This window comes from Topomyia yanbarensis, chromosome 2 (assembly GCF_030247195.1).
Source record: "Topomyia yanbarensis strain Yona2022 chromosome 2, ASM3024719v1, whole genome shotgun sequence".
NCBI lineage: Eukaryota > Metazoa > Arthropoda > Insecta > Diptera > Culicidae > Topomyia > Topomyia yanbarensis.
Window position 1 is genome coordinate 466,070,034 of NC_080671.1, and position 19,502 is coordinate 466,089,535.

General features: G+C 41.2%; 1 long non-coding RNA gene across 1 annotated transcript; it reads left to right on the forward strand.

The window, feature by feature from the left end:
- The first annotated feature begins 15,148 nt into the window (after window positions 1-15,148).
- LOC131686144 (uncharacterized) lies at window positions 15,149-16,753 on the forward strand. Its single transcript, XR_009304940.1, has 2 exons — window positions 15,149-15,978; window positions 16,208-16,753. It is a non-coding gene; the product is annotated as an uncharacterized LOC131686144 (long non-coding RNA).
- Window positions 16,754-19,502: the final 2,749 nt, after the last annotated feature.

The window sequence follows — 19,502 nt, forward strand, 5'->3', positions numbered from 1 at the left end:
ACCACGACGTCCTAAAATCATAAATTTTTCGATTTTTTAGTTATGCGTGAAGGCAGAAAAAAGGAGATTAAGGGACCACTTCAACGGAGAAAACATGCTAACAGTGAATGTATTCTAGGAACACTGTTGGTTATACTGTGATAATTTTGACAAAATAGGTTCACCCAAAAAATGAGCGTTACATTTGAAAAAGTCTTGTGTATATGAACGTATTCTGGTTGCAGTTGAAAACTGGAAAATCCAACCAGCGACAATCGTATTTTCTCTGGTTCTAAACAATGAAATCACGTCGGAAGTAGTGCGCTGTATTCGTACAATGATGCACTGCTTTCGACATCAAGGATTAGCACTAAACAAGAGAAAAAACGATTGTCGCTGGTTGGATTTTCCAGATTTCAACTGTAACGATAATATATGTACGTTTAGCGAAATTCTACGTTATGAAATATCTAACGATATATAATTTGGATACGCAACTTAGGTTCTTGAAGTCCGGTCTACATCCGCTATACATCGTTTGTCTGTAGCGGAATAAGTGCTATCAAAGCCTTAGAACAGAATTGTGTCCTGTTTCGTGTATATAAAATGTCACAAAATATTCGAGGGTAGTGAATGAAGGTCTAGGACTTGATCCTGATCATTTTTGACAGCGTTCGGGATGTCATGGGACCGGTTCCGGTGGACCTTAGAAGGGAAGTACATGCGAAAGTTACAATCCCTCTGAGAAAAAGTCCTATCTAAATCTACCTGACATGTGGCACAAAAATTTACCCAATCGTCATCTGAATAATTCAAAATCAAAAATGAACTCATCTGGGCACATGTCGATACTTTTCTTTAGGTTCACATGATTCAGGAATCCGAAATTTTTGATGAATATTCGTGTCAAGCGGTAAAGCAAATTACATCAACTAAACTTCACAGTACCACCATGTCGACATTCTACGTTGTTCGCTGAAATAAGCATTGTTAGTGTTATGTGCCAATAGGTTGTTGAGGAAGATATTTACAAAAAAATGGTTCTAAGAACCGGAAATCAACGAAAACGGCCATAAAATTGTCCACTTATATGCTGTTTCCCATTTACAATGTTTTCACTATAAGGTTCCGTAGAATAAGCTTTAAAATATTTACAAAGGCGATCAGGAATACATGCAGTTCTCTCATTTATTCCACACGAAAAACTGAGATGTTTGATATTGGATATATACTCTCTATTCTGCATCAGAAACGCTTCCCGAATAATTACGAAATGAATTCCTAATCACGCGCATGATTCAAATCGATTGAAAATTAAGAAAACTATACCCAACCAAATACCTAGATTCACGAGTAAAGGTACCTCGCCAAAGTTATTTTCGTCGAGTGGAGTACCGTGTTCGGCCGAAAGGTTTTTCTGAGTTCATAGTATGTACGATTTTTTGCCAACATGCGTCGATGAATAGTTCTACCAGTGTCAACATTAATAAACCCTTTACGTTTTTTTTAAATAACGAACATGCATGAAACTATTTTCATTTTGTTCGCAAACTAAACATTTGTTGAATTTTCAGTGCACCTATTGTTACTAATAATGTTCATGTTCAGTAGAATGTGAAAAATCTGTTATTGTATTACCTCATAATTGTTCACGGTCACTGCTCAACTTTTCATTTTAGTAGAATAGAAAAAAAAACAACTATGGCATTTTTTCATACTTTGCCGCATTGATTCCCCAAAATTGATATAAATCCTTTTCAATTTGCTGGCTAGATATAGGTTTGACGTCAATGGAAGTCAGGTCATTTTTCTCAACAAACAAGCAAAACTGATGCTAGCTGGCCATGAGATATGATTTTATGCAACATGTTGTCACACTGTAGCAAACGATCTAAAATGAATGGTCAATTATGCTGACTTATTTTAATGATTTTATTCAATAGAAATGAGGCAACTGCTTACTTATATAGTTTTTTCCGACATAAAATTTACGCTTGATGACTTATGTCACATACACACTTGGCTACGATGTAATATATGTGTTTCGAAAATATCAATAATCACTTTTGGCCACCTTCAAACCAATTTCACATAGTGCACATAAATTTTTCATCTGTCATAGTGTTGCCGATGTGCATGTAAACAAACATGTACGAACAAAAAATTTTCGGACAGAAAACTCCGGTTCTGGGACTATTTTTCGCGGAACTGTGAAATAGAAAAGCTTCCTTTACTTATCGCAGAGGGGTCAAGGTAAGTTGAATTTATTCTATTATGTTTTTACGGAGATATAGTGTCCAGTGAGTTGCAGTGTCAGAGAGAGACATAGTGGATCGATCTGCACTGAGATTGAAATTTTTCGGACAGGAAATCTACGTAACGAATGAGTATTTAGATTTGATGAGCGTTTCTAAATGTTCTAATCACTTTGTTTTAGGTATCAAGGCAAATTGCCCAAAATAGACCTGGCCACAACAGAGGAAATCATGGAATAGTACAGGTGCACATTACCACAGTTTACATTGAAGTGGTCCGTTAAGATGCGTTTTCAGAGATTATCATCAACTATAATTGTTTAAAAAGAATTATATGTTATCAATAAACTTGGAGACGCTTGAAAAATTTCCAATTTACTGAAACTCGCATTAATCCACCCTTACACAACAACGATATCTCTTTTAAAATGGCTAGGAAACAAATGTTATTATAAACAGGTATTGGTCAGGATGATTATGCTCTGTTATACCAAGCATCCTACATTTTATGGTCATTCGTACAACAGAGTGTTCAATTTTACCATTATGCATAATGCATGGTAAAACATTTCATTCTTCTGGTTTAGTCATAACAAACAATTCCAGGTCAAGATAACTATGCATATTGTTATATCGAGCATCCTTATAAAGGTCATGCTTACGATAGAATGTTCAATATTACTATTATGGTCCAAAGCTGTAGAATAGTAATTTTGAACATGGATATAGTTAAAGTGACCTAATGGTATAGTCGGTTGAAAACCACTATACTTGCAAAGTCGAATTAACCTCCTCATATGGTAAAGGTTACTATATAATTTTTCTTAGTGTAAATGAGAATATGGGGTAAGCGGTTTCGCATGTCTCGTGTACTAGTTGTTGTCATATTTGTAAAAGGTATTATTTATTGCTGTTTAACCGTGATAATCAGGTCCGGTCCAGCTGATGTTGGGTACGAAATACTTGCTAGACAGCGTCCCCCTCATTAAAACCGATACTGGCGATCGGTAGACTATTGAAACTTTGTTCTAGGCTACCCGCCGGGACTGTGAAGTATAGGGTAATTTGGCCCACATTAATAAGAAAGTTGGCAATTTTGCGAATAAGAAATATAACGATTGCAAAGGTTGATAAATACAGAGATGCTTGTTTTGGCGATATGCGACGAAATTAAAACTAGTCATGCGACACCTACATTTCTTCGCAATGTAATCGCGGTATTAAGGTGGTTATAAAAATACTTTCCATAAATAAAGCTTCATCTGGAAACCGAGACCCAATCAATACCAATGTTAAACTCCTTCATATTGTGGACTACGTAGAAGACTCTGTTAGGACTATTAAAGAGAAGAATCGGCAACGTTGACACTACCCAATCAGCTTGATATATTCTTTCCTTTTGTGATAAGGAGAGTTTCATGAATTTACACCATCCTATGGAGGTTTAGTTTGACTTAGGAGGGACAGGAAATGATGTTACGGCGGCTACGGTGCTCAACAAATTACATTTCAGAACCGCACACATGTAGCTCTGCGAATAATATTAGAAACCACTATAGTTTACACCCTTTTCGCAAGATGTTTACTCAACATCTTATAAAATGATAATTTTCCTTCGTTGTCGTAAGCAATTATCAACATGTTTAAAGGTGATATAAGTTGTTTAAATGTTATTTTCTTATCAAAGCTTATACAGAAAATATATCCACTATGACAGAGCAAAATGAAATCAGCAACACTTTACTTTTAGCGCTATCTGTGAACGTTTTCAACGTAGAATCGCCAATACTGTTGTAGCCGAGAGTAGAATTTTAGCTTATAAGGGGTAAAACACGCACGCGTGTAAGGGCCGCTTAAGGTAAAGTGATATGGTAGGATTGAATAGGGTACAGCCATGATTCGCTGGTTGGGCCACAACCTCTGTCCAACTAACGAATTTGATTCGCTAGTTGGACCGACTGACAAATGTCAAAAACTCTCCAAAGAAGACATTAGTAGTGTAAAAGATTGTTAGATAGATTGCCAGAGTAAATTTGACATGAGATTTTGACGTTCAGATGCTTTTTAGTTGGACAATGGTCCAACTAGCGGAAGTCCAACTAAAAAGCAGTCCAGTTAAAAAATGTTCAACCAGCGAATCACGACTGTATTTGTGCAAAATAAGACGTTTTAGAGGTGGGCTGTTAAAGTTTCCGGCGCAAACATTTTTTTAGTTCAAAATCCGAAAAACGTTGTTGAGGTTAGAAAACAAGAACTCCATTGCATTGTAACCCGTCAGGGTAACAATTTAGCTCTGGGTGGAAATATACCTATTTTTGGCTATATACTCCGTAGATTGTATTTGTTTACGAAAATAATTTTATTATGCTCACCACTGCTCTGTACCGTTCACGTTTACTTATAATTTTTTGTTCATTTCTCGCGTGTTTTTTGTAAACGGCCAATAAGCATGCTGTCAAAATTCACTTTGAGAGAAAATTCCGGACAAACCATGGCTCACCGAGAATGGATGTTAACATTGTATGAAATAGAAAAGTTTTCTCTTTCATCTGCTCTTGTGATTTATAATCGGCGATTAATGGTTTGTCCAGAATTTCCTCTCAAAGTGAATTTTGACAGTATGCTTATTGGCCCTTTTCAAAAAACACGCAAGATTTTCGCGTTTGTGGACGGTTATTTTTGTGCAGATAGGTGTAGTAAATTTTGGGGTTTAGGTAGGTCACCGCTCTCCTCTTGCTAAATTGCGTGTGCGCTTGTTATGCTGCTCATAGATGACAGCTATGCGATGAGGCGGTTTGTGTTTGCTTTCGATTGGGATGGAAGGCGGCCATTATGAAATGGACAGAAAGTGATGGACCATGACCTAGAACAGACGTTCAGAATATTTATTTTGTTTTCGGGACAGCTTCCCACCACCGTAACAAATGAAAAAATCTGTCGAAAAGTGCCGGTCCGTGGTCCAGGTGCTCAAGGAAGTGTGGTGCTCGATCGCCGAAGTGGGCAGCTAAGTGGTGCTAAGAAGATTTCGCTTCCCCGGCTAACTGCAAAGGATCCAGACGCAAAAATCCGCCCTCGCTGGGAAGGATAAGCCGAACGAGCTTAGCTTCCCAGCTAATGGCCAAGGAGGGCGAAGCAGGGTGGACAGCGGCTCCCCTGGGAAGAACTCCTGCACCACTGCCCGATACACTGTTGCACCGAAGATGATGAAAAATATTTAACTGGGATGCCGAGGACCGCAACATTATCGTTGGAAAGGAGCCGGGACTTGAACTTATTGTGCCATATTGGAAAGACGCAAATTTCTGAGATGCCTGTTCTAAAGCGTCGATCCTTGGTCCAAACAGCTACAACTCGAATGTTTTCACATTCGTATGTGAATAGTTCTGTTACTCGGCCTATCCACCAATTCGGATAAGGCAAGTTTCCCTCAAATCTGACAGATATTGCGTTTTTCATTTCCGCCATAGTTCTCGCACGAATCCTTGATAGTCGATTCTCGGAAATCTCTTGCAGATCTGATTCGGGAGTCAGACGAACGGTCTAATAAGCTGGTGTAGAGATTTAGTATGCGATTGGACCAATATCGGTTCCTGGCTCTGTACACTTCGACGATTTCTGGAGGGCGTCTGAAAAGGTAGTATGGGGACTCCTGGTCGTCCAGAAGGCGACCGGTGTAGTTGTTCAAGGAAGCTGAGTCTCTCATTTCATTACGGTCACGGCCACATACCATTGATTTGGAAGGACGCCAGCCTCAATACAGGCGGTATATCCACGCAGGTCTTACGTGTGGCGAAATGGCAGTTACCTCGTCCGACGACAACCGCTAGCGATGGAAAAAACGGGTCTGACTTCGTTTCCCACTAAGAGATTAACTCTCCCCCAGAGTTCCTGGGTCGAAGAGTCAGGGTTGATTCCTATATGTTTCCTGAATGGCGAAGTAAATAGGTGCGTGACGAGCGATAGCTTGTAGCAAGTCTAGCATGCAGTTTCGCTCCTTTATGTGAGACGTAGGGGTACTGGGGTTGGTATGACTGCTTCGGGAAGGTCTCTTGCCGTTTAGTATACTGCGGCTACCGTACCGTCCAGCAAGGATCCCACAAAGGTTGTGCGAGGAGGTGAATAGTCGTTGTGTCCCCTGGATGGTACAGCAATCGATGACTCCAGTGCGGCGTTATACCGGCTGCGAATGATTGTGGCGGGTCTTTTTTCGTGAGAACGATATCACCGAGCACTGTTTTGGATTTACACACATACGGTTCGTGTTACACCCAGTCACCGAAGGTTTCAAACTGTCGTTGGAGTAATCTACAATCTTCAGTAGAGCGGATGAGAAGAAACATCTTGAGATCGTCTGCGAAGGACAGGCGTGGAATCTTCAGAACTAGATGAACGTTGTTGAAGTAAAGCAGAAACATCAGCGGTCCCAAGTGATTTCCCTGGGGTACTCCGGACGTAGAACTAAAAGTGGGTGCCTGACAATCTCCAATGACAACCACTATTTCTCGACCTGGCAGGTAGGATCGAAACAACTGCAACAGGCTACAGTTAATTCTAAATCTCTTCATTTTAGCGATTGTTATGTCATGGTTCACTTTGTCAAAAGCGGCAGATAGGTCTGTATAGATAACATCGGTTTGAGCGCGACGTTCCATACTCTGTTGTGTAGGATGTTAGGCAAAGCAGGTTAGTCGTTGTCGAACGCCCACACGTGAAACCATGTTGATCGTCACTTAGGTACTACTTGCAGTGAACCTGAAGAAGTTCCATAATCACCAGCTCGAACAACTTCCAGACAGCACTCAATGAAGTAATTCCCCGGTAATTATTGAAAGATGCCTCTGGCAATAGATGCTGGAATCGCTCAAACGTCGATGTGCCTTTTCAAAAGTACTGAAGGGAAGCCATGGGGTCCCGGATTGAAAGACAATTTTAACCGAGAGCAAGCTCTGGTAATCATCGTTTCATTGACATCGATAGCGCTTAGAGTTTGGCTCACAACCGGAACTTGACTAACAGCGACTTCAATTTGATCTACTGTTAAGGCCACATCTGGAAACACATTCTTGGGATGTGGTAGATGTGCGGCCGTTGAAAGCCATAGACGAGCGCAGTCCGGATTCCTTGCACTGCTCATTCACATATTTCCAGAAACGTTTTGGGTGCGAATTGAGATTACGCTGAATATCGAAAGAAACAATCCAGACTAGCTCGTTTATAAGCATGGTTGAGACTGACGTAATAGTTTCTAAGTGGAATTGTACGATACTTGGTAAACCTCCGCAGAGCAGCTCTCTTAATGGACTTCAGCCGTCGCATCATGCTCGTTTGGCCAAGGAGGGCCGATTTGTTGATGATGAACTATCTTCGGGGCGTGCCTGTCAATAAAATAACCCAAAATATTGGAAAATGTTTGAACTGCCGTATCAACATCTTCGGGGTCCAGAATATTCAGCCAATCGGAGTAGATAATCCACTCCGTCCTACAATACATAAACAATCGTTAAACCTAAAACCATACTTCTAGCTAGTAGAGTTTTAATTTAATTTCGCCACAATAACTATCAAACCTCTGCTTTCAGTCTTAAAACCTTTCTTCATCGTCAACCTATCTTTCTTCGTCGAATGCTATCCTTTTCGTATGTTTACCACTGACTTGTCAGTTACCCACTGTCCCGCTTGCATCTGCGGCGGCTGATCTCGTTGAGCATAAATTGATGACGGAGGCGCGTTCGCATGTTGCGTAACGCTCCCCCTCCAAGTACACAGGATCCAGGTTTCTATGTATTCGCTGTTGCGCCGACATCTAGACCCACCAGCTTGACTGTTGGCTGTTCGTAAAGGTTGAACGGTGTCCTCACCGTAGCGCTGCGAACTTGGCTGTCCTTCAATTTCACATCCACGACACGTTCTTTGGGTTACGAGTTTCTTGGAAGATCTGGATCAACGACAAGTACTCCTGTAGCCACCGCTTCCAGAAAAGGTTAGCGTGAGCTTGTCATCCTCCATGACAGCGTAGCGGGCCTGTTATCGTACGATAACAGTTGTTTTTGAACCACTGGATGAGCTTAACAGAAAGTGGTTGGGCGTAAGAACTTCAGTTTCTTCGTCTTCTATTGGTACATAGGTGAGGGGGCGCGAGTTTATGGTATTCTCTATTTCCAGTAGAGTGTTCCGTACGACTTCGTCTATCGGTAGTCTAGGAAGCTTCATGTTGTTGAAAATTTTCTTCAAAGATTGTACCAATTTCTCCCAGCTTCCACCCATGTGCGGACTACTCGGTGGCAAGAACGATTACTTAGTATTTGGAGTCACGAACTCCCTTATGATCTTCTCCTGATTCAAGGAACGTATTGCTTCGTTCAGTTCTCGATTGTCACCAACGAAGTTTGTATCGCTGAAGTGCTCTAACGGCGTTCCACGCCTCGCAATGAAGTTCCTCAGTGCCATGATACAGAAACTGGAATTGAGCGTATGGGCTATTTCTATGTGTACGGCGCGTACCACCAAGCATGTGATGAGTACACCCCACCTCTTATCGGCACGTCTGCCAACGACCACCTGCATAATCGACCCAGCATACGAGAATGCCCGGGCAGTTGCGGACGAGCTCTAGCATTCTTGTAAGCCTGACAGTCTTGTCGAATCTTCAAGCAGACTCTTCGCATCTTCTCGATTTGATATTTCTGACGTAATTCGTTGACGGCTGTCTCATGGTTCAGATGATGATAGCGCTCGTGGTCGAAACGGACCAGTAGTGTGTTTAATGGGTGCTTCTTCGGCAGCCAAATGGTATGGGCGGTGGTCGGCTGGATGAATTTACAACCAGCAGATCGTCCAAGCTTGCGCAGAACTCCTTCTTCGTCGAGAAATGGCGATAGCTTGTAGATAGAGCTATTTTTTTGGAATAGGATCAGCTTTCACTCCGGAAACATTCTTGAAACCCGATATCAATGCAATTTCCGTTGCGTTTCGTTGTTTCAGGATTGGCTAGCTAGGCTGGCCACGCACGTCGTGGTTGCCATAAAACATGGGGCCTCTAAACCACCGGCTCGATGGTGGAAGGTCAGGAATCCGTTGCCATTTCGGCCCGTCAATGGCTACATTTAGTTTTGTCGGAATTCAGCACCACTCGGATAGGTCGGTGTTTTCTAAAATTTCTCCAACCCGTGCGCCAACAAATTTGCTGTACTTTCTGTGATCTGAGCGCAACCAACAAGGGACATCACTTCAATCAGACCAGAAAAAAGATGGGTGGGTAATGTCTGCGACATAACCGGAGAGATGTAGAATACATAAGGAACACGTTCTTCAAATATGTTGATATTCATTGGAATTTTCGGACAAAAGGTGATTTGGGCGAGGAATATTTCAAATTATTCTTTACAAAAATGATGGTGGTCCTGACAAGGACCGTTTTTGTTGGCGTTGTTGGCCTTGGTGGGGAGATGCGCTGGCTTCGATTTTCGTTGGATGCTTCTGACTTCTTACTATTTCCGGGCTTAGCTGTTGTCCAGGAGGTGATTCTGACATGATTGGTGTAGGTGTAGGTCGTCAACCGGTTATAATTTTTCAAGCGTTGTTTACATTTGAAATTAAACCACTGGATCAATTAAAAAAAGTATTGGTCTGTGATATGAAAAGTACGAAATATATCTTCGGGTTTCTGCATTGACGTTTTTGACAAATACAAGATCAATGCATGTGCCTGCAAGTGTAGTTGCTTGTGATGGATCAGAGATCAAACGAAGCTTGAAACATTCATTCATAAAATAAACAAATTTCAAATTCTCTTGTTTTGAAACATCTATGTTGAAGTCGCCTGAAACGACCATTGGAACATTCTGATTTCTAGACTAAATATTCTACATTAAAAGATGGGTGGGTAATGTCTGCGACATAACTGGAGTGTCGTAACTACACTTGTGACGTTAATCCAAATCTAATGATATGCAACGAAATTACGTTTGCATGTGAAATTTTCAAATGATTCGTTATAATTATGGTTAAAAATTCTAATTGGGAATTCTTTTCCATCACCAACTATTTTTCTTTTTTTCGAATCTACAGCATTCTTTGAAAATATTGTTGAAATGTTATTGATGAAAAACTGAAAATGCGTTTGGCAACACTGCTCACTAAATGGATGGTGGGAAGACGCACATTCGTTTTGATTATGCTAGTATTAGTAGCAGGAAAGAATGAAAAGGAACATAGCCCGAAAACGAGCAAGCGAGAGAGCGATAGTAATTCGTATTCGCTCTACTAAACTAAAAAAAGATGGGTGGGTAATGTCTGTGACATAACCGGAGCATCGTGACTTCACTTCGAGACGTTAATTTAAATCTAATGATTTATGCAGTTAATCAAAGGAGGCTGCCAAAAAGTTCGAATAAAAGCACGCGACTAGTGTACTTTGCACGTTCTATATTTTATCAACACTAGAGAGAATCGAAAAAATAATTCAAAGTGTAATAGCAACATGCAATTGTGGCAACACTGGCCATGGGATGGTGGGGAACACGCACATTCGTTTAATTTATGATGTATTAGCAGCAGAAAGGAATGGAAAAGCAGTGCGCGAAAACGAGCGAGGATAATTTAAATTCTCTTTCTATCCACATATCGTATTTCTAACCTACTTGCTGAAAATTGTTAAACACCTCAAATGGATATTTCAGTTTAACTCTTATTAGAACACAATTAATTGGTCCTGAAAAGAACCGTTTATTGGTGAGCCAGTTTAATATATTTGGCCTGAAAGTTATGCGTTTGGTGCAGTATTTTGCATTCTCGAACAAACCAGGCGCACTATTTTGCATTCTCGAACCAGTAGGCATCGTTGGCTTCTCGGGGCATCATTACGACTGAGGTTTGTAAGCGTAGCTCGACTTTGCAGTCCTGTACAATCTCACGAACCAGACGCTGGAACGATAGCCTACAGATTAGTTGCCCTTTAGTTGGGGCGAAATTCTTGCAGGGCGACAGTTCCGATGAGTCACCAGTAGCTGGGGCACTGTTTCCGTCCATCGCCATTGCCAACTGCTTTCCTTCGGTGGACTGGCTGCTTGCTAGTGCTTGAACGAATACGAATGATGAGAAAAACCGACTGACCAATATTCATATATAAACACACGAGAAAGCACTACTATCGCTCTCTCGCTCGTTTTCGTTCCATTCCTGCGCCTTTCCTTTCCGTTCGGCTACCAATACTAGCATAACCAAAACGAATATTCTGTCTTTCCATCGCCTTCAATGTAGTGGCCAGTGCTAGCAAACTTGCATGTTCAGTTTTTCAATAACAACATTCAAACAATATTTTCAAAGAATGTTACAGATTTGAAAAGAAGGAAGGAAAATATTTTCACAAATTTAAATTCTTTTGTGTTATTTGTTAGCGCTGATAAAGGCTATTTAGTTTGCTACTAGCAAGGAGCTGCACAAACAAATCGATTTATGCAGTTAATCAACGGAGGCTGCCAAAAAGTTCGAATAAAAGCATGCGACTAGTGTACTTTGCACGTTCTATATTTTATCAATACTAGAGAGGATCGATAAAATAATTCAAAGTGTAATAGCAACATGCAATTGTGGCAACACTGGCCATGAGATGGTGGGGGAACATGCACATTCGTTTAAGTTATGATGGTATTAGCAGCAGAAAGGAATGGAAAAGCAGTGCACGAAAACGAGCGAGAGAGGATAATTTAAATTCTCTTTCTTTCGTTCCACACATCGTATTTCTTATATAGACGCTGGAACGATAGCCTACAGATTAGTTGCCCTTTAGTTGGGGCGAAATTCTTGCAGGGCGACAGTTCCGATGAGTCACCAGTAGCTGGGGCACTTTTTCGGACCGTCGTCATTGCCAACTGCTTTACTTCGGTGGACTGGCTGCTTGCTAGTACTTGAACGAATACGAATGAGAAAAACCGACCGACAGATATTTATATAATCGCGCTAATATGCACTACTATCGCTTTCTCGCTCGTTCTCGTGCCGTGCGTGAGCCTTTCCTTTCCGTCCGGCTTCTAATGGCCTAACCAAAGGAGTATGCCGTCTTTCCCCCACTAACTGCTCTCGTCAAGCAACCAAATACGAATAATCATAAAACAAACATGTAGTGGACCTATATATAAACTTTTCATTATTTTATTGTTCGGTTGGTCCACCATTTTGACGGCTCTGTGCGGGATGGGCTGAAAATTTTCACTTTTCCGAGTCGTTTTCGAAAGATTTTTCAAAACACAATTTTTTGTTATTAGTGCATGTTATACATACTTAAAATTTTAATACAGCATAGAGGAACATATTTTCAACAAATTGGCCTAAAAATCAAATCATTCTGTTAAGTATGATAAAAGTTATTAACGTTCAAAATCTGACGCGGTGCCGCAGCCGATATTTTGAAACGGGACCCCTATATTGAAAGCTTAAATGTATTCTACATTAAAACCGTGTATGTACTGGAATACGGTGAGTTTATCCGATCGCTTTCGCCAGACGCATTGCGAGCATCTGGTAGAAACTTTCGCCAGACGCTGTGAGCATCTGGTAGAAACGACCAACGGGGCTATTGCTGAAGTCATGGAAGATTACAACACCATCGCACTTAACAAAGCAGCTCCATTTATGTTCGAAGCCAATACTCTTTCTGTTCCACGGACCTCTTTACGGCCTGTGGTTAGGTCGATCTCTCAAATCCCGGAAATAGCGACCATCTTCCGATTCAGCTATTGTACGCCCTGACTCACCGTCGGACTGGGCAGCTTTTCACAGCAAAGGTCTACTGGCGAGTGCTCCTTGCACAAGTAGCAAGGCTGCGTCCCGAGCCACTCACTAGTGGAACCCGGAGGTCATACAAGCTATCAAAAATCCTAACAAAGCTCTTCGGGTGCTGGTTACTGGCATGAAGGAACAGAGGCTGACAGAGTTTTGCAGATATTACGAAGGAAGGTCATTGAAGCTTCGAAGACCAGTGTGAATGTTCTCAGCGGAAAAAGAAAATGGCTTCCCCCTCGTAGTAAACGGAACCACAACTGACTCTTCGTCTCCCATCAAGCTATCCAGTTTTCTCGGCAGAAGCTGCGGTCATCAGTTTTGCGTGTCTAAGGTATTTTGACCATTATTCTGTCTGATTCCGGGTTGGTACTTATCTCCCGCTGACCATGACCTGGTGAGGAAGCGGACTCTGTGGCAGCGCGTGTGGGCGAGAATTGCTGACCAAATTGATCCCATCGGAGGCTATCGAATTCGAGGGAAAAGCCATGGCTCACTCCAGTAGCCCTCCAGTGCCCACCACCAACAAATCAAGGAAGGAGCATCACGATAGACCGAGTGGGGGTAACAGGCTCTTCCGTCTATACGTCGGTCTCGCTAAGATAACGGTTACTCGGACTGACTAAACAACCTGGATAACAGACAAACATTCGACTCCAAAGCAAATCGGGCACCATCCGCCGTTGAAAATAAGTTTCACAAAGGAATCGGAACCATGCGAATGTCTGGTAAAATGGAAAACAATGCGAGGTAGGTCACCATTTAATTCGCTTCTACACCCGGCAATCGGTGATGTTTCGCGTGGTTCCAGCAACACTTTACAACGGAAAGTACGCGGTAGACACAATTGCGTTCCTTGACGAATGTTCCCCGTACAGTCAGTTCTAGATTCCACACGGTGCTTCCAGATAGGGGAGCTGAAACTGCGGATACAGACGGTTTCAAAAAAGTTGAGACTCAGTACAAGCACCTTCGAGACTTACCGGTGACGGATTATACGCAATGCGTTCCTCGAATATTAATCGGGTGAAAGGAGTTTCAGTATCACGGTTTACGGAATCTGCCGATGACCTAGATCGAGAGATATTTTGGTGAGAATCAAAATTTGCTTTGAGACAAGCTTGCTGTTGGAGATAGACGAACCTTGTTACCGGATAGCTACACTGTGGCGCTGAGTGAAGGACTTCGAAAGGCGACTTCTGAAAGTCTGTTCTTCCATCAGAAGAAGCATACCGGAATTCAACGAGTTGTGGGGATTCTCAAGGTTGCGGGATGAAGAGATGTCTTTCACAGTAGATGGCGGTCAACCAAATGGAACGTAGCTGAAAGCAATTTGGTGGATTGGTGTCTTTCTCAACGAAATCTATACCCTTTCTCGTGAGAGACTTGAGAGAATTGGTTTGGCGACGCCAACATTAAATCTGGCCAAAACAGTAGAGAGGTACTATACCTGTCATATAAAGGTAGCAATTTCTTCTGCTGACCATCAGATTCATAGAGTTCCGTCTTTATGATTCCACTAGTAGACTTCAAACCGCTTGGCATGCCAGCATCCTTCGACCAAATTTCTCCACATGAATCGATCTGTCCGCATAGTTTACTCCCCCACGTTGGCATAATAATATTGTGAATCTGGAAGGGTCTTACACAAAGATATCTTCGGTCATTAAAATCCATATATCCGTCGCTGCAAAACTAGCGGCTTTTGTTCTTAACTTTGTCTAGCAATTGTCGGCCTTTTATAGGTCCTCTGGTTATTCTGTTTCGTGATACGTTGGATCATTCCAACGCACATCCAGTTTTATTGACCAAATCACGTATCAGAGATACCACTTTTTTGTCTAGTTTAGTGCTGGAAGATCCGGGCTTTCTGCCTCTTGCTGGCAGATTGTCCTAAGAATAGTGTTACCTAAACTTGTTTATGATGGATTGTACAGTCGCGTGATGAGTTTAAAGCACTTTGCCAACTTTCATATAGTTTCACCCTTTTCGCTCCACCACGTACCCAAAACCAAGATTTTCACTTCATTTTCAATGTGTGTCATTTTGGAAACGAAAAATTTAAACTGTACAAAAAAAGTAAACAAAGAAAAAATGTCAGCCAAACGCACCGCATGCTGTGATTCGTATTCGCTGTTGCTAGTTCTAACGCTTATGGCTGCGTAGCGTATTTCAACGGTTTATCTGGACGGACTCACGATCTGTTCTTTCCTGAATTCACTCCGACCAGCCGACCTGTTTTATTAATATGATCAGATAGTGTCATACTAAACAATAAATACGTGACCTACAAACGTCGTGACGAACAAGATTAGTGCAAAAACTTGTCCATCCACTGTGGATCCCGACACAGCCGTTCGCTCGTTCTTGATGACCGACTGCAATTTTAATCAGCTGGAACACACAAATATGAATGGATTTCTCTCTCTCCGCATCGCCATCTCTCTTACTCTGCCCTTAGACCATTGCGAACATATTGATGCAGTGCAAGGTTGTCGGTAAAACGCATGCGCGCGCACTCCGAACAGTTTTTCCACCTGTTTCATATACGCCACACAACGTATATAGTGACCATCCAGCGAGTGACAGTGGGACAAACAATTCCTAGAGAGAGCGAACCTTGACCTCTCTGTTCGCCTCCTTCGCGGATGATTCGGGACTCTCGATTCATTCCAGCATATGGCACTAGTGTAGGACATCGAATGGAACAATCTTGAACCAGCGAACGAGAGCCCTGATTCGTTCAGTAGGCTTCATCGGTGACGAACTGCAACTTCACATTTGGGCATCGCCTGCTGCGAGTGCTGATAAAGGTCTATCCCCACAAAACACGAAATAAGGGCGAAATTGCAAGTGCAGTGATTATCAGCGGAGCACGGATCGTGTGTCAACAATTACCGCCAGTGTGTCGTTCAATTATCGTTTGGCCTACTTATCGAAAGTGTTGCATAAGGGCGATAGAAGATAGGTACGTGTTTTTGTGGTCGACACGTTATGTAGGGAAGTTTTTTTTCGAAACGTTTGGCTAGTTTGTGATAAACATCGTACCAACGACGAGCATCGTGAAAGTTGTCAAACTATTGTATGTAATTAAAAACTACGCGAACGTAGGACCATTTCCAGATACAATTTATTGATCGATTGATGATGTGCATTTGAGTGTAATTAAACCTTTCTTTATTTATATTATATAATAGGGGAAGCATATCGGAACGTGAGCGAACGTACTCGAGAGTAAGAGAAGCCCGAAACGGAGAGCACGAGTGTTGCAGCACTAGCATGACTTCACCGAAAATTTCAGCTGACAAGCCAGCAGCAACAAATGCGCCGACTTCGAAGCAATACGCGACCGAGGTCAGCAATGGCGTTGTGGAGGCGGGAACTAGCGCTGCTTCGCCGCCCCTCGACGGGGCACGGGGGGCCGAAACGTATGGATTTTTCAGCTGGCTGAAGGTCTTCCGTTTTGCCAACCTGATGATCAGGCAGGGGTGTTAAACAGGCCAAATGATAAATATGATTCCTCTTCAACGGTAGAAGGTGTGTACTAGAAGAATGCCAATTGCAATAAGATTGTGTCACATTAGCTAAGAAGTGTTACTTTCTTAGGTTTAATTCTAAGTAGTACCTATAAATAAACAAAAAAACAATCCTAATAAGTAAACACCAGAGAGTTTGAAAAACATGATTGTTAATAAAAATACAGATTCTATCAATAAATTATTCTATTCAGCATAACGTAAAAAGCGAAGTTTTTCATTTAAGTACCGATTTTGGTGTAATAAAGTTTTTCTCCTTCTCGATATTTATGTCACACTTTTTGATTTATACATCACTTTTTGTTCTGCATTTAACCGATTTAGTTTTTCCCCTTGCTTGCTCGATCCAAAAGTAATGGAAACAGATGTTATTTGTCCCTGTTGAGATAATTTGCCGAATAAAGTGAACGCTGGACTTTATCAATGAATCTGTCGAGTATTTACATTTACATACATGATTTATACTGGAAAAGGCTAAGCTTTTCAGCTTGTTTACTTTTTTACAGCTTTTGTAGTCTGAGCATTCCCCTCAAAATTTAAATGTTTCCTATTTAGTTCTAGTTAGTTTGCACAAATTAATGCCGTTTTTTGCTTGATCTCGAAACTGAGAAGCTGAACCTGATTTTGGACCAAACGGTGCCAAAGAACTGAAAATCGGACTGAGTTCTATTAAAAATGTTTGTTTGAAGGAACTAATCTGGGTTCGTTTTCTAGGTGCTCAGGCGAAAACAACTTCAGTTTCACCTTAAGCAAAGACGACATAAATTTCTTAAGCTGGTTGGTCTAGTAGTCCTTGAAAAATGTGTCAAACGTAAAAGAGTATTATTTATATGTGTGCCAAAGTCATTATATAGGAAGGTCCTAGCATGAGTCAAAACGAAAACTGCCTCTGCGCTCGTATGTGTGACAGTTTCTATGGGTGAATAGTAGCGTCTACGTCATCAATACCACGTTTTATAGGCTGTCTCTGTTCACTACCACTAGTAGTTTTGACGCATGCTAGGACCTTGTTTAGAGAGACTGCATGTGTGCATCGTGTTATCGGATTTGTCACATTTTTTCGCTCTACTGAGGATATTAATAAAGTTTGATAATATCATAAAATTGTATACAGTTTTGATCAAGTGAATTCACTATACTTCATAACTTTTCAGAAGATTTCGCTCTAAGAGCGATACTGCAAACGGGCTACGTTAAAATGAAATTGGAAAGGGAATCCATCTAAATGCTGGTTTGTAAAAGTGATTTCACGAACTGATCAAAGAACACTTTTGGATACGGATGACAAATTTGACTTGGATAAACCTAACCTATAGTGAATCTAAAATGTTTTAAATACGCTGGACCTGTTCAAATTTCTGTTGAACATCAAAGGATATTAATAATAATAGGATATTACCTTCTGCAAATGTTGGAGCATTTGGATAACTTCTAAATAAGCTGCCGAATCATACCAGGAATAGTCAAGGAATGGAAGCAACCCATTTACTGTTACTGCAGTTAAATTGAACATTATATAAGTAGATATTAGTCAAATTTTTGCAATTTCCAAGATCCGAGTGATACAATGCATCCTTCAATTTACATTGCCTTACTGATCTTCAACGTTTGCTTCATCATTGATGGGGCTGGTTGTTGGTATGGAGGCACTAGACGCAATCAACAAGTGAGCGTTTGTTGCTGTATGATTTGCAGTTGTTGGTTTTAGTACTTTAGATGGACAGGTACGAAGGGATAGGTTTTGTTGGATGCATGCCAAACGAACACCGTAGGAAACATCTGAGGAAATGCTCCTCCAAGTATCTCTGGTAGCTGTATTTCCTGCTCCGTACTTCGATATGAACTGTTTAATACTGCCTTCAGAGGTACCAGGGGACATCACAGTCACGTCACCTATTAACTAGAAGGAAATTTCTTCTAATCACCGAGTGACGTAACTGTGAGAATAGTGCCCAAGATCGTGTAGTCGCACATCGATTGTGAATCGTCTATACAGGGTGTTTAATTCATGGTTAAAAATCTCAACCGTTACGAACTATTTCTGTAATAGAATTGTTTGTCCACAGTAGATTTAAAACTTTAAGCCTAATATTTAAAGGGTTTAAAGAGCATGTTCGCTTTCCACTTTTTCTCGTGCAGATCGCAACCACGAGTGTACAAAACGTCTGTCTAAATCTCTAACAAAAAACCTACCGCAACAATTATCGGTATAAATGGAGACAAATTGCTATATTGCTATTCCCGCAGCTAGGAATGCGAGAATCGAAATTGAGTAATTGTCGTTTCGAATCGACACAATGGAGATTGGTTTGAAGGTTGCAAAAGTCGACCATCTATTAGTGAAGTAGAGTGGTCATTTAAAGAGATAATTAGGTTTTTGTCGAAGTTGGAATCCGACAAATCGACAAACTATTTTTGAATGCGATGAATGAAACTCAAATTCAGATCGTGGAGCAAGGCAAAACAGGATTCTGAAGTGGTGGTGGGTTTTTTAATGTTCGATCTAACCTATTTGGGGACTTGTTCTTGGGTCATCAGGTAAAGCCAAAGATATTGATATTGCACCCTCATAAAGTAATTTTCGGTTGCAGTTTACCATTGGACAAGATACTTCTGGCTCCATAGCTGATAATCATCTTACCATCCCAAATCCAAATTATGACGGTATCACAACTGTTCCTCCAGATAAAACCTTGGAATGTATATGTTCATTCGAAGCTGAACATATAGATACTGTCTCCGTCGAAAATAATTACTGTTTCTAGCTTATAATATACTACCAGAACGTGGGAGGACTTCGCTCAAAGATTGATGAGCTGTTCGTAGCCGTATCTTGTAAGAAAGGGGCCCGTCCCCTAGATGTCAGGGCGGCCAAGGTGCTTCTACCAAAATTTCGGATTTTCGTAAATACAACAAACAATGAAAACAAAACAATATGATTTTTTTTTTACTTTTG